Genomic DNA, 17,361 nt, shown 5'->3' on the forward strand with positions numbered 1-17,361 from the left:
GTACTTGGGGGGTGTTCCTAGACCAACTTCTTGGATAATGAGCTGAAGTCGACAAGAAGCGATCCGTCAAAGGAGGGCCTTAATGAATCCCACATCAGTGACACGGAACGGAGCTAATGACTTTAGTGGAGGTGAAAACAATCTGTGAAATATGATTCAGGGTGGCGATCATGGGTGGATGAAGGATAATGTATGGCAGTGGATGGGACACGGTTGACTCTTTCTGAACACATCTCTTGAACATATAACGACACTGATGTGATGGATCGGTAGCATTACCCCAAATACGGATGGTTTGGTGAAGACCATGGTGATGAGACCGGTGAATGAAACAACCCAACCCGATGTGATACGGAGGACAAAGTGTCATGTTCAAGAGTGACTTGCTACCATCAAAGCTTTGAGGTTCTCCCAATTTTTCCCCAGTCATTTCTGACCAGTACCTCTTTATTCTTGTCAAGCTTGAGGAGGATAACATATGCTTGTTCTATAACCTGCCCTTCGGGCAAGCCCATCGCTATGTTTTAACGAGCCTAGCGATAGGGAAACTCGTTCTCGTCTAAAGACAAGTTTGTCGCTATTTAATCATTTTAACGAGTCTAGCGACAAAGACAACTCGGTCCTTTTCATTTTTAGAGAGTCTGAAAAGGTACAAAAAGTTAACTCCACAATTCCTTTTTCGTCATCTAATCCCTTAAGTCCGAAAAAGTATAAAACAATACAAAAGGGATGAATTTTCGATAACTTTAACGAGCTGAATAAAACAAGCGCTCGACCTTTTTGTGCAATAATCCCTCAGGTCCAAAAAGATTAAAATCTAGAGGAGGGACAGCTCTTCCGGTCACTTTAACGAGCTGGAAGGCCAAAACTCGGCAAACTTTTCATATTTTACGAGTCAAATGAAAAGAGCTCAAAGAAGACTCGTCTTTTGAGGAACGAGTGATAAACAGGGATAGCAGCGGATTCCAGGTACAGGTTGGAATTTTCCAATCACGGCAGTGTCACAAGGATGGCTAAGTGAAATCACTCTTCGCAGCTGTTCCTCAAAATGGGTAAACAATCATATGGAGGTGAACGATTGGCCAAATGAAATGGAGGTGGCGGGTGCAAACACGACCAAGGATTTTATGGCTAATAAATTTACGATCACAATGGTTATTTACCGGAATAGGTTCATTTTTTAGTGAGCTTGAACTCTGGAGGAAACTCTTGCTCAAAAGCTTATGTTTATTTTTTAACGAGCATGAACTATGACGCTAAAACTGCTCGGATCTCGCTTTTCTATTTTTTAACGAGCATAAATTCCGCGGTAAAACTGCTCAATATACCAGTCATAGGATAAGAAATGTCTTCCTGCAAGATTCCAATTTTTATAGAGCTTGCACCTCACATAAGCTATGCTCCAAATTTGGCAATTTTTTGACTTTTGCCCCACATCCTTTCTTTATGCAAGTTTGGAAACGGCTAATCCTACGAGTTTAAAGGGTTAGAACTACAGGTTTAAAGGGAGGACCTAAAAATTTAAAAAAATAAATAGTCGTCCCTTGCTTGCACTCCAAAAGGTTGCATGCCCCCACGTATAAAGTACGATTTCAAGGTTACCCCTCAATTTGCAGGTAGAACAATCGTTCTACCCGGAAAGGCCTACCTCTTTCAGGTTATCCAAAAAATGGTTTTATTTGCTGCCGCAAATGAAACTCTTTCTTCGGCGATGTCTATCATTAGGTTACTCAAAGATGGTTACTACTTGTTGCAGCAAAGGAATCCCTTTCTTTGGAGGCTGCCCCTACTTATCCTCTAAAACATTAGTTTTAATGGGTGAGGCTTGCCTTTTACCCAAAGATGGTTACCATTTGCTGCCGCAATAGAATCTCTTTCCTTGGTAGCCTACCTGTTTAGACAAAGGTGAATGACTAAAATCATCAAACACATAACTTTGACAAAAGAGTCCTGTTCTAGAACAACCCCTCTTCCATCCACGGACGGGGTACGGACTAGTCATACTTTTTCGCGGAAATTCTACCTTATACCCAAGGTTTCCTCTGCCCGAAGCAGACCAGGATGCATGCCCCCTGGGTTCCAGCCCTATCTTTCTGAATCACTCGCACTCATCGGGAAGGAGGACTGGGGGTGGAGACATTTCTTGGGTGAATAGACCATTCAGGGTTGGTATTTGACCATTTGCGATGCGTGATCCCGGAAATGAAAGTTGGTATACGAGCTTGACCATTCTTCCTTCGTGTGGAAAACACATTACTCTAAAGAGTGAGGAGACTATAGCTCCCATGCAATATATATAGTCTCGTCCAAGGAGTAGGTTATAATCCAAGGGTCCTTGAACGACCATCACGTTCAATTGAACGGTCTTCCCTTTCAATGTAACAGGTACATTGGGGAGGATCCCTAATGGTCGATTGGTTCCTTTATCAAAACCCGAGAGATTTCTTATCTCAGGTAAAAGCACCGGGGAACCCGGTGCTTTCCAAGCAATAGAGGAAAGGATACTCACAGATGCCCCTTCATCAATGATAGTTCCAGCCATTACCATTCTGTAGATTTGGACTATGATTCTGAACGGTATATTGGCTGGTAACCGGGGTCTGCCTAGTTGGTTCCAATCAAAGGATACGACCAGGTTGCTTGGTGGTGGGACCGAATACACGGCCGGATACGATCCTGATGATGTTCCTTCCTGCGATAAAGGAATGGGCACATTGCCCTGATGCTCATCAGAATCTGTGTTGATGAAAAGAATCTGGATGGTGTCATCCTTTTTCTCTTCAGTGAGGGTGTCGCTTGAAGATGAATCTTCAGTGACGGTGTCATTTGAGGATGAAACCTCTGAAGGAAGAACTGGGTCAACTGCCGTATCGACCTTTAGACTCTCGTCTGGTCTGGATTCAGTAGGTTCATTTTCAATGACTGACGTTTCAGCTGACCACTTGAGCGGGCCAGCTGTATTTTCAACCAACGAAGGACTTGGCACGAGTTTTTTGTATCCAGGAGGAAGTATTACCGGTGAAACCGGACGATCTTCCAAAACTCTCTTCGCTTCGTCTAAGAAGGGACAACGGTGGAGATCTTGATCCCCCCTCTTCGTCTTGAACCTTCACTTTCGCTGGTTGACGGTAAGCAATCAACATGGCTATCAGAGGTTGATGCTCCCAAATTGTGCAACCGAGGGGACCAGTCCCTTAGTATCCGGGGAATACAGGAACAATCTCTATGGAAGTGGTCTCCTCTACATATGACACATGGCGATTTAGGCCCGGTCTGTGCTGTGTGTGTGTTTTTGTCAGATGTCTTTTGCTTGCCCCCAGTCGCCTTAGGCTCCTTCTTCTTCTTCTCTTTCTTCTTCTTTTCCTTCTTCTCCATGGGAGCTTGGATTTTGCCAGCCTCACCTTGCGAAGATGGAGGACTAGAGGAAGAGTTATAAGAAGTGGAAGGCTAGTGGGTGGCTCTAGACTGATCTAACTGTTGACTCGACTGATCAGGAACCATGGTGGTCTGAACTACATTAGTTGAGAAAAGCCAAATAGGCAGGCCAATTGTCAGTCCTGGAAGCGACAATGTGGCCATGTGGGGCGCACCAACTTCTCCCCAAGAGGAGAATGGACTAGGATTTCCATCATGTGGAGTTCCTTGGTTGGGGCGTTCCATGTTCTCAACTTAAGATCAACGCGGGAATAGGAGGTGATTATGTTCCGTTTAAAATAAATTTTATAACGACGCTTAGACACAACTTGCTTTTTCACTTTTTAAGAGTCGAGAAAAAGCTAAAGATGACTCTAGTCTCCTTCGATGTTTTAACGAGCCCGAAGTGACAAATGCTCGGATGGACTTTTTCAGTTATAGAGTTTGAAAAAGGCCAAAAGAAACTGCTCTGGAGTTCTAGGCAAAGGGTGTGCCAAACTTTTCGCAAAACCACAGAATACGTTTTACGGTACGAGTGGTCGATCTTCGTGAATGCTGTGTTCACTGCATTGCAATCAGTAGGGCGGCCGACACGGTTTCCTATGGATAAAGGCTTTGATCCTATAGGGGTCTCCCAATATATACGCGACGGTACGTGGGAGCACAAGTCCGTATTGATACTTATCGCTTCACCGTGGAGGAATCACCCAACCACTCAACGCTAAGATATCACGTTTAACGACGCCGGAACACGTCTCTAGCTTAGACCTCTATATGTTTGCGTTATGTTTCAATGCATTGTTATGTAAATTCAATTTATTTTAAGGTTGATCTTGTTTAGCAGTTTGCCTTTATGGATCACCACGAGATGTATAGAAACACTCCTGAATGCAATCTAAGATGATAAGCAAGCTTTTCAATCTTTCAACTTTGAAAACCTTAACTACTGAGGGAGAAGGAAGATAACACCTTTTCACACAGATCATAGAGCACACACTAATGCACTTTCCTAAATCAACATGCAAACTGTCATAATGTACATGCACAATGCAAGTATTTCTTTTCTCTTTCTTAATGTTGATGAAATGCAAAAAGAAAGCTGTTGTATAACTTTGAATTCAATTTCAAGCGAAAGCAAACAAGTTTGTCCAAAATCGAAAGACACCTTACGATTCACTTGTTTCAACACTTAGAAATATATAAATTCAAACCATATAACGAAAGCGACAAACACAATCAGCTATGAACAACAAATAAACTAACTCTTAAGATCAGAACGACACTTAATCACAGGTCTAGATCTAAGAGGTCAATGCAAGACTGGTTCACTTTCGTTATGGGAAACTGTAAATGACACAAGAAATACAAAAGAACAAATACAGTTTCTTTATACAACTGAGGCGGAATAATGACAAAGGAAGTTGATTTCAGATAGGCCTACTGACTGGCAACAAACAACAAAAACAATAGTGAAAACAAGGCAAGACACAGCAGGAAACCTCAGTAACTCAAGCCAAGACTGGTCCAGCGCAGGTGTAACACTGCCTGTTTGACCTTCAGCATAGGTAGCCCCTTCAGGAACTGCGCTGAAATGCAGACTGCCTTTGTACAGCCTGCAATGAAGAACGAGACTTTCGTCCGTCTTGGTTTCTGGGTCACAGATTGCTAAAAAATTCACAGTTTTTGCTCAAATCAGAAGCTATCAGTCAAGGACACACTAAGGGATGTAAAGGAGGATGAAAAGCTATCACTAAGAGCTTATTAGAGTCCTTGTGGATCAGCTCTTCAAATCATAAACTTGCCCAGAAACTGAGCTAGAGTAGCTGCCCTCTACTTTGTGTTTGATGGACTCAAACACAGTTCGATTCGGTACTCCCTTTGTTTATGAAATGAATAGCAAGAAACACAACAAACCAACAAGATACGATCCCCAGTGGAGTCGCCAATTTGTTGGGGGGAAAAGTATATAATGCAGAATGCCTCTATCCCACTCTGAAGGTGATAGTACTCCAGCAACAACTGAATGCAAAGCTATTCAAAGTTTCTTCTTTATGAGATGAGAGAGGGAATAAAAGGATGATCTACTAACCGTTATCTTGCGCTAATAGTCGATCCAATCTTCACTCCTTGCCGCTTGCTCCTAGCTCCTTGCCCTTTCACCGGCCCAGCTACACACAGATCCTGTAAAAGCACAAGAAAAGGAAACTACAAGAAGCATACATCCATAATCGATTATAGGATTAGCATAAATCAAATATACAAGCATCCATTCATCATAAAGACACATGCATATAGAAGAACCTCAAATACTTTATTGATAATAGAAGTAAAGTTCTGAGAGAGTTACAACCACAATGGGCCCAATCCAGCAACACCTCCCAGCTGAAAGAAATCTCCTCTTCACCTCCTTCAAGCAAAACACCCAATAGCTCTATACACAAACCAACAACACTTCCTTACTTGCACAAAATTCCAGCCTCCCTAGACCTCATGAGAGAGCTCTATATATAGGAGATTTGGAGAAAGGATGAGTCATCTTGAGACTGGCCTGAAGCTGACTAGTGTCCTCTCCCACTTTAGTTAATCTTCAGTTCTTGAGTCCACTTGGAGAATCTTGCTTCCACTTGGAGATCAAGACCTTCTTACTCATCATAGGGCGAATTCCTTGAACCAAGTGTCAGTTTGGAAGCTTCCTGGCAGTTGACACCTTGCAGAATGACTGTGCCACTTGGCCAATCTCGCCCAGCGCAGGTAGCCTTCATTAGTTTTGACCTTCAGCGCAGGTACAAGGAGGAGCAGTTGACATTCAGCGCAGATGCTCAGTGGAGCAGCTGACATGATCCAGAAATAGCCTGTTTTTGAGTGTTTTTGGGTGGAGAACTGATTCTCAGTGCTGTGGTTTGCAGACCTTGTTCTTCTAAGGGTAAGAACAACATGTTTAGGGACTTTTGATCCCTCAGAATATTGACATTTCATGCTCCATGCTGTTAGGCACAAAAATGTCTATAACAGTTGGGCCCAACCCCAAGAGCTACAGGCTCCTACGAGGAAGCTCAGAAATGATACCAAATGGGATTGCTTTCCATTACTCAAAAATAACCATGTCACAAAGAAAGTTTTACAGCAGAAGCTACAAAATGAGCTTGAGAACCAACAATACTATAGTGCGTAATACAAACTATTCAAAAATTAACCTAAAAAGGCTAGAAGCCTTGCTTCTTATACACTACGAGGGCCTCCAACAACCCTCCTTAACTCAAGGGGCTTGTCTATTCAAACTGCCAGTAAACAGTCACTTTTCACAAAACTGCTTAGCTGCCTTTGGGAATCGTTTTTGGTGGCCTGCTGAACTCTTAGCCGAGGGAGGAGAATTCGAGGAAGGGGCCATTTAGTGTAGGAGACACCCTTCCTACGAATCCTCACCCTTGTTCCCATGTGCTTGGCTGTCATCTGGCTCATAATTGCTTGGCCTTGGTCCAAAAGTTGTCCAAAAATCTGCAATAACCATGTGTTAGCCTTCTTGGTAAAGTGACTATCCTCATTCGTTCAACTAACATAAATATACTCAAAAAACATGCATAAACTATGAAAAATGGTGAATTGATGGAGAACAGTTAGGAAAAATGAGCCCAATAAGTTACCCAATTCCGGGGCTCATCACATCTCATAAACATTGTTTGGAAGAGTTGGCTGTGTTTTGACACATTGAATTCATGATCCTGAAGCTAGGTAGGTTTCAAGGAATTCCATCATATTTTCCACTCATTAATGTTCCTCTAGGATCTGAGGAATCATTTGAAAAATGTCCATTGATTATCTACCTGATTCCTCGTTTAGGGAGGGGAGTTCCTTTGATTAAACCTTGTCCACTCTATGTGATATATATCAAGTAGCCCAAGGATTCAACTGCGATTAATTATAGAGTTGGGGTTAATAGGATCTCTTGTTAGACATATGTAACATGCCCTACTTCTATTTTTCTTTTGGTGATACATAGAAAATGGAAAAAGGATTAATAATTTCTTCATTAACTAAAAAAACTCAACAATTTATCTTCTAACCCTGTTACCATGCAAGATTGTGGCAAATTATACCAGGTTTCAAGGTTTATTGTTCAGGAAAGATTTTCCATGTTTGTTATGAAAGCTAGATTCTAAGCCAAGAGAAATATAGAAGACATAAAACAAGATACAACTTATAAGGTGCTAAATTATATTGAATGAGAACTTTATAAAGACCATCTAAGGTGTAGGAGGTAGACAAAAAATGGAGCCAATAATCATGATAACCTATTTTTTTATTTATATCAAAACTTCCTTTTGAGGCTAAGTTATTCTTCCATGATGTAATTTTAATAACTTAGCTGAGCAATGAGAGTCAGCAAGGGAAAATTTTAAGGATGGAAGTTTATCTTAAAGTTTAGCAACCTTGGCAAATCTTACTAGTCCCTAATTTCCAAATTTTAAAATGTTTGAAGATAATTTTGCAAAAATGTTTAGATTTATAATTATTCTCCATTAGATAATGTATAATATTGGTGATTTTAAAGGTAAAATAATTTTGTACTAGAAAATTAGGGCTAATTCATTTTTAGAAAAATGGAAATTGGCGAATCATGTTTTTGGAAAAAGCATGGAATATTAACCCACCTGCGAATATTAGCCCCTAAAATTTTCCCTCAATGAGACTTGGGCCTAGTTGATTTGATCCAATATTTATACAGATGTAAGTTTATTACAATGAGGTGGGTGAAATATTATCACTCTCCTAACTAATAAAATATTTATATCCACCAATTTTATACTCTTGCATATACCTAATATAATATACAGTGTATAGTTTGATTTTCTCTTGCACTTTCCTTCTTGTTCGATTGTTCTCATTTCTCTTTCAATTCATGCACATATCAATAAGGTTTATTTTATTGTTTCTATTGTAGTATGATTTTTATTTTGGGTTGAGGTATTATTTTGCTTTCTTATATAAAGTGTATTCCTATTTATTCAGTTTAACTCTCTTGCATTCAATTCTTTCAATGAGTGGGTATTGGCTACAGGATCCAAAGACAGAACAATGAAACTTTTTAATCTGTGCAAGATAACCAATTCTTTGGATACCTTTTATTTTCACAAGTATGTGATTTGTCTGGTTCTAATTCATTTTCTTGTTTATGGAATTATCATCCTAAATTTCTATGATGTATTTGGAAACTTGAAATGTTATATCTCTTTATGTGGAGGTACTTTGACATTGGAATACAAATGAATTTCTATGAAATAAATATCCATTTATTCTTCTTAAAATGCATTATAAATAAAAGAGTTTTCCTCTTAGTATTTTTACCATTTTATTTGGCGGAACACATGGTAGAGAATGATGCATTGCTCATTTTCTCATTATGTTTGGAATTTATACCGATTGACTTAGTATTTTGTGTAGCTTCATTTTTGTTTGTTTTATACCTATAACTTCATTTCTATTTTATGTAGTTACCACTAGAAATTAAGTTTCATTATACTAATAGAAATTAATGTTCTTTGTGTAGCTTCATTGTTTGTTTTATACCATTAGCTTCATTTTTGTTTTATATGAATACTTAGTTTTGTTTAGGGTCACTATTGCACAAGTTGATCATAAGAAAGTACTAATTCCTATGGTTTATGGAAAATATGGTTGAGCATTAGGATTTGGAGATATTGGAGTTGTTTTTGTTTTTGAAACGAATATTTTTTAGGATGTAAATGAATATGAAAGAAGAAAATCAAGTGGGTACATTTGGTCAAATACATTGGAAAGGGGTATAAATGACATAGTTTTAGAAACAATTCCAAAATGCCATTTTTTTGGCATAGATGAGATTTTTGGTGGGCATGTGGAGATAACATGCAAAAATGATACTATGGAGTACAACTAGTTAATTATGGACTTATTTTTATTTTTGTGGACTCGCAAAGGAGAGGCAAGGCCAAAATGCAACCAATCAATCATTATGTTAGTAGGAGGTTTACTTCCTCTGGACCCTAAGGATCATGGAATATTAGCGCATGTTATCCACCCACATGTACGGGTAACCATAGGAGAATTTTTTTCTTCTATGATGCAATTTTTTAACTAGTTTTCATACATTATTTACTATATGTTATCTTTCTCTTTCCATTTACTTTCACAAGATATCTACAACTTGATCATTTTATATTGTAACTTAGTTGACATGATTGTTATTAACTTCCCAGGGTGTTCTTTTTCTATGGTGACATTTCATTTGTTTTGTTTATACAGGTCATCTGACCACTATCGGCAACTCAAGAAAACTTGTTCAAGCTTTTTGCTTTTCTGGGGAAGAATGGCATTGACATAGTTGATGTTGAGGTATATGTCGTATAAATATTTTGTATTCTAATTTAGTTTATATTCTAGTGTTCATCGTATTTCATGACTTACACTCTGCATGATAACCTCTTCCATTTCAGAACAGGAACTTAGTATTGATGGTCAAAAGCAGGAATTGAAGAAAGAGGAGAACAATAACATTGGAGTGACAAATGCAAAGAGAGAGAGAGAGAGAAGAGGTCTGGTTTAGTGATACCCTTAAGGACAATATCTCGCATGAGGCACACACATAGAGACTGATGATCAAGTCTTCAGAGTTGGTGAGTTCACCTACAATGCCTTGACAACATAGCGATGATGTTTTGAAGCGATGAAACAATATTTCATGTGTAAATTGTAGTCCAACCAATATTAAGTTGGAAACTCATATTGTAATAGTCGAAATTCATATAATATAGTTTATGTGGTTCAAATTATTTATAGTTGCACTTGATATTATTTAGTATTGTAATTAACATATGTAACTTTGTGTTTTCATATTAGATGAACATGCACATTGTACGAAAAAAATTATTTAGTCGCAAAATCATACTAATTAATTTATGTTAATTAATAATGAACACATAAAATTAATCCAAAACTACTAAATTGGTAGTTTATATTGATTAATTATGAACAAAAATAAAATAAATATACAACTAAATTAGTCGTTTATAATGATTATTAATGAAAGTAAATGAAATGAATATAAACTATTAAATTATTCATTTATATAATGAATATGAAATTACCAGAAAAAGATAAATGACTACTACAAATGATAAATTTGTGATTACAAATGACGACTAAATTGTGCATATATATAACTATTAGTAACTAATTTACAATATCTTATAAGGCGACTAAAATTTAGTCATATTTCTTTGGTCATTAATTGGTTTAAGGTGATGACTAAAATTTGCATATATATGCCTATTAGTAGCTAATTCACAATATCTTATAGCATGACCAACATTTTGGTCATAGTTTTTGGTCATTAATTGTGGCAATTAATGACTAAATCAATGACCAAATTAATGACTAAATATACTACTAGATGATAAAATTGATACAACCAATTAATGACTAAGCTAAAAATGACTAAAAGTTGGTCGCATTATAAGATACTATAAATTATCTACTACTCCTCACTGACTAAAAAATGGTCGTTTATATTAAATATTTAGTCGTCTTTTTAGTAACTAATTAGCCCTTTTCTACTAGTGCATGGAAATCAATGGACACTATTGGGTATCAGTGTCCCGCAACGGCCCTTCTCCTGAATTCTTTACGAACATACTATTGTTGGTTCCAATCCTTTTTTGTTGTTGCCACTAATTCTTGTAGTAGGTTTCAACCACCAAAACCGAGAATTCCCCATGCTTCCCATACCAAGCACATAATTGTCATTAGACTCAAAACACAAGTAGAAAATGATGAAATTAGTGACTAGGTGACTAAAAAAGTTAGTCACCACAATTATTTCTAGTGAATTACTACTAAATTTGAGCAATTTTATGTGACTGAACTAAAAATGACTAACTTAAACGAATAATTTAGTTTAGGGATAAAATATAAGATTAGATAACAAGACCAAACTAAAAGCGACTAACTAAAATGACTAATTTAGCCCAGGACTGAAATATATGACAAGATAAGAAGTGACACAATTAATAAGGATTGACGTAAATGACTACTATAGTCCAAGAATAAAAATATGACCAAATAATAAGTACAACAAGTATATTAATTAGTCATTTATGTTAGTAATTTTTAATCGTGTCACTTCGGAAATGGAAAATTTCAGTTTTGATACTAAAATGTTTCATTTCACTACAGGGGTCTCTGAATCTATATTCTACAGTGTTAAAATTTAGAGACAAATGAGTCTTTGAATACATTTACAATGTTAAAATTCAAAATACCCTTCTGTCTCTAAATTTTAAAACTAAAAATGGATAAAGATATTCTCAACATCAATTTGACCTTATTTCGTCATCGGGGCAAGGCTCTCCTTCACCAGTTCATCGAAAGAGGGAAAGGCCAATGACACTCCGAAGAAATTCGTAACTTCTGAAAACCCTAAGAAAGTCATAATACATTGCATGTATTTCTCTGATCTCTAGGATGAAAGGGAAACCAAACTCAAAGCGAGACAACCCCAAAAAGAGTTTTTCATCCCCTCACAAATGGCCTCGAGCTCTGGGTTGGCCAAAACTAGAGGACCTAAACTATTCACAATTGGAGCAGAGGTTAGGGTCCCTGAATTGTTAGAAGATTACTGTATCAAATTATTAACTTTGATTTCTAAAGACCTAGTAAGCTCGAAATCTCAAACATGGTGACATTATGATCTAACTTCCAAATGCGAATGGATAAAATACTTGCGTTGAACCGAATTTGTTGAAAACCGCCTACTCCAATGCATAATCCACCAACTCCTCCTCCTTCGCATGTGATTATGATAGTAAGAAACCAACATCTCATCTGAAAAAACATATTTAATGAGTAATTGTGTGCCTTCAAAGGATTTATCATGACAACAATCTTTTTACTTAAAAAATATACATGATGTGAATAAAAATCTCATAGTTATCATTTAATCTTATTTTTTATTTTGACGAGGATATCAAAGCCCGACATTATCCATAGCCCATTCACTCTTCATCAAAACAATGCCTAGCTCTAGTCAGAAACTCCAAACCCCTTTCTTCACCTGCAATTTTTCCATGGACCTATAGCGTTTCTCCATAATTATTGAATTCCTCATCCATTGTGGAGATGTTGTGATGTCCTCTTTAACATACATACACACATACATACGTACGTATGTACATACATACATACATACATACATACATACATACATACATACATACATACATACATACATACATACATACATACATACATACATACATACATACATACATACATACATACATATATATATATATATATATATATATAAACCATTCTACGGAGGAATCAAATCTTTCATAAGGTGTAAACATAGAAAAATAAAATAACTTGTAAATTCAACTACCTTTCTTTTCGAAAAATATTAAAACATTTATAACATTAGATAACTTTTAAAAAAATTAAAATATTATTATATTTGTAAACTATTTTTTTACAATATAAAAGTTTTTGGGGCTTTTCATTTGGAATATAATTTTCCCACTCATCAAATTTTAAGATTTAATAATTCATTTTCCCACTCATCAAATTTAAGATTTAATAGGATATGCCCAAAAAGGACTGGTGGGGTATGGACAAAGAAGATTGGCCGGAAATAACATTAGGTTAACAAAAAAATAGAGGGTATGGCCAAGGAGGATAGGAAAGGAACAAGATGATAACATTCTTTAAAAGCATGAAGGAGTGGAGCCTTAAGACTCTAGATGTTTCATAGGATAGTGCATTTTATAGTTGATAAAATTGAATTTGGGATCAGAAATGGGATTAGAGAAAGGCATGCTGACATTGTTTACGCAAATAAATTACTTTTGTGGATTGCCAAACTAGTTGGAGTTTCTAGTGATACATAGTATTTGAAACATGAATATGAAGATTTGAAAAGTATATGGAAGATACCATATTCAGAAGAAAAAAATGAAGCAGAGGCTTTGCAAATGGAACAAATCATTCAATTTCTTCATTCCTGAGATGTGGCATATTTTGCCAAAAAGAGGGATACAATATATTAGGAGAAAAGGATCTTTTTGGGAAGTCATTCCTTTCCTACCTTACAATCCCACTGTAATGCAAAAAAAATTGATGAAGAATCCACAATTTATTCTTTGTGTGGACTAGCAGTGGTGTCATAGTCTAGTTAGTAATAGACATGGATTGGCACAGATAAAAATGTCAATAGGAAGCCACATATTAGTAATCGATATGGACTGGCAGAGACCAAAATCTCAACAAGAAGCCACATCTGATGCAAAGATTATCAGAGCCAACTTATTGTTTCTATGGGTTGGCATTGGTGTCGTAGTCTAGTTAGTAATATTATGAGAAAAAGATTGTTTTGGGAAGTCATTGTTTGCCTCCCTTACAATCCTTTTATTGTCTAATTTCTCGAGAGGTAATGGAAGATCCTATTGATATATCTTCTTGTCAAACATTTGATATAATTTCTATTGAAAGATGGTTTGGAGAGGCGTGGACTACCTGTCCCATGACTAATTAGGCATTAATCAGTAAAGAGCTCAGACCAAATATCATAGTCTGAAGGTATATACAATAGTGGAAGGATAGAAATACAAGGGTCGCAATAGCTTCATTGAAACCTAATCTGGATTTTGATGAGGAACAAACTCTGTTGTATTCTCTTAATGAATTACTAAGGTTAAGCAAGGAAAGATAAAATAAACATTGATTCAAGAAGAACACAAGTTTTCTTTCGGGGATACTCAGCCTCTCATTTCAGGTAACAACTGGAAACTTTAGGGTGGCCATTAAATCTATGAATATAGGTAGCTTTTTGTAATATAACTCATGGTGACCTCAGCCAAAAACCTATGAATTTAATTTTTTTGCTTAAATATCTACAATGTAGTGGAGGGCAACGAAATTATGTCTAATGAATACTTCCAACTTGTAGGTCTTACTTTTTATTTTGTTGGGTGTTATTCATGTCTTACATCGGGAATATATTGTATTTGTTGTAGGACTACAATTGCAATGTGGAATTTGTGAGGGCACCATTCTTAGTTCAAGAAGGGAAAATCCCTTCTGGGAATGGTAGCATGAAAGAGACCATTAGGTTGGATGTGATGGATACATTTTCTCCAACTACAAGAAAGAATATGCCATTGTTTTCAATACATGGCTTTGGTGGAGCCATGGAAAAGCTTCTCGAGTGTATTTTTCCTCTTCTTATTTTTGCCATAACACATATGTAGTGATATCCAGTGAGAGCCAGGGTCTTAGTGGCATAGTTTTGTTTAATTTTATTATTACTTTCTCTAGGCCATTTGGGATTCATTTTTATATCATGATTGTATTCAAGCTATAACAGGAAGGACAATTATCAAGAAGGCAACAATGTTTATCCATTGTTGGATGGGCTTGAAGCATTCAGGAAGGATGTTAGGATGTGGGGTCGTTGGTTATATAGCAACATTGATTCAAGAAGAACACAAGTTTTCTTTCAGAGATACTCAGCCTCTCATTTCAGGTAACAACCCAAATGGCACATGGAACACTTTAGGGTGGCCATTAAATCTAGTAATCTATGTAGATATTTGTAATATAAGTCATTATGACCTCTATAAAAAAAATATGAATATAAGTTTTTTTCTTAAATATCTACAATGCAGTGGAGGGAAATGGAATTTTGTCACCTAAATACATCAAAATTGTAGGTCTTATTTTTGTTTTGTTGGGTGTCATTCATGTGTTACATTGGGAAGTTATTGTGTTTGTTGCAGGACTAAAATTGCAGTGTGGAATTTGTGAGGGCACCTTTCTTAGTTCAATAACGGAAAATGCCTTATGGGAATGGTAGCATGAAAGAGACCCTCAGGTTGGATGTGATGGATAACTTTGCTCCTAGGTACAAAAAGGAAGATTTCATTGTTTTCAATACAAGACATTGGTGGAGCCATAGGAAAACTTCTCGAGGGTATTTTTCCTCTTCTTCTCTTTTACATAGCACACATGCAGTGAGAGCCAGTGAGAGCCACGGTCTCAGTGGAATATTTTTGTTTAATTTGATTATTACTTTCTCTAGGCCATTTGAGATTCATTTCTGTATCATGGTTTTATTGAACCTATAATAGGAAGGACTATTGTCAAGAAGGGAAAAATGTGTATCCATTGCTGGATGGGCTTGAAGCATTCAGGAAGGCTATGAGGACGTGGGGTCATTGGTTAGATAGCAAAATTGATTCAACAAGAACATGTGTTTTCTTTCAAGGATACTCAACCTCTGATTTTATGTAACTACCCAAAGGGCACATGGAACACTTTAGGGTGGCCATTAAATCTAATAATCTTCGTATATTTTTGTAATATAAGTCATGGCGACCTCTGTCAAAAACCTATGAATGTAATTTTTTTGCTTAAATATCTACAATGGGGTGGAGAGAAATAGAATTCTCTCTGCAAAATACTTCAAAATTGAAGGTCTTATTTTTGTTTTGTTGGATGTTCTTCGTGTTTTACATTGGGAAGTTATTGTCTTTGTCATAGTACTACAATTGCAGTGTGGAATTTGTGAGGGAACCTTTCTTAGTTCAAGAAGGGAAAATTCCTTCTTGGAATGGTAGCATGAAGGAGACCCTCAAGTTCGATGTGATGGATAACTTTTCTCCCAAGTACAAGAAAGCAGTTGTCATTGTTTTCAATACAGGGCATTGGTGGAGCCATGGAAAAACTTCTCGATGGTATTTGTCCTGTTATTCTTTTTTCCATAACACATATGTAGTGGGAGACAGTGAGAGTCAGGGTCTGAGTGGCATAGTTTTGTTTAATTTGATTATTACTTTCTCTAGGCCATTTGATATTCATTTTTATATCATGGTTGTATTGAAGCTATAATAGGAAGGACTATTACTAAGAAGGAAACAATGTCTATCCACTGTTGGATGGGCTTGAAGAATCCAAGAAGGCTATTAGGACGTGGGTTTATTGGTTACATAACAACATTGATTCAAGAAGAACACAAGTTTTCTTTCAGGGATACTCAGCGTCTCATTTCAGGTAACAACCCAAATGCCACACTGAACACTTTAGGGTGGCCATTACATCTAGTAATCTCTATAGCTTTTACAAATATAAATCATGGTGACTTCTATCAAAAACCTATGAATGTAATTTTTTTGCTCAAATATCTACAATGCAATGGAGGGAAATGGAATTTTTTCTGTTGAATTCTTCAAAATTGTAGGTCTTATTTTTCTTTTCTTTTGTTATTTATGTTTCACATTGGGAAGTCATTGTGTTTTTTGTAGGACTACAATTGCAGTGTGGAACTTGTGAGGGCACATTTCTTAGTTCAATAAGGGAAAAAGCCTTCTGAGAATGGTAGCATGAAAGAGACCCTCAAGTTGGATGTGATGGATAACGTTTCTCCCAAGTACAAGAAAGAATATGTCATGGTTTTCAATACAAGGCATTGGTGGAGGCATGGAAAATTATCGAGGGTATTTTTCCTCTTCTTATTTTTTCCATAACACATATGTAGTGAGAGCCACTAAGAGCAAGGGTATCAGTGACATAGTTTTATTTAATTTTATTATTACTTGCTCTAGGCCATTTGAGATTCATTTTTATATCATGGTTGTATTGAACCTATAAAACGAAGGACTATTATCAACAAGGGAACAATATCTATCCACTGTTGGATGGGCTTGAAGCATTTAGGAATGTTATTAGGACATTGGGTCATTGGTTAGATAGTAGCATTGATTCAAGAAGACAACAAGTTTTCTTTCGGGAATACTTAGACTCTCATTGCAGATAAAACCCCAAATGGCACATTGAACACTTTACGGTGACCATTAAATCTACTACTCTATGTAACTTTTTCTAATATAAGTCATGGTGACCTCTGTCAAAAACTTATGA

The sequence above is a fragment of the Pinus tabuliformis genome, chromosome 8 (genome assembly GCF_031772625.1).
Source record: "Pinus tabuliformis cultivar Carrire ecotype Pingquan chromosome 8, CPIR1, whole genome shotgun sequence".
NCBI lineage: Eukaryota > Viridiplantae > Streptophyta > Pinopsida > Pinales > Pinaceae > Pinus > Pinus tabuliformis.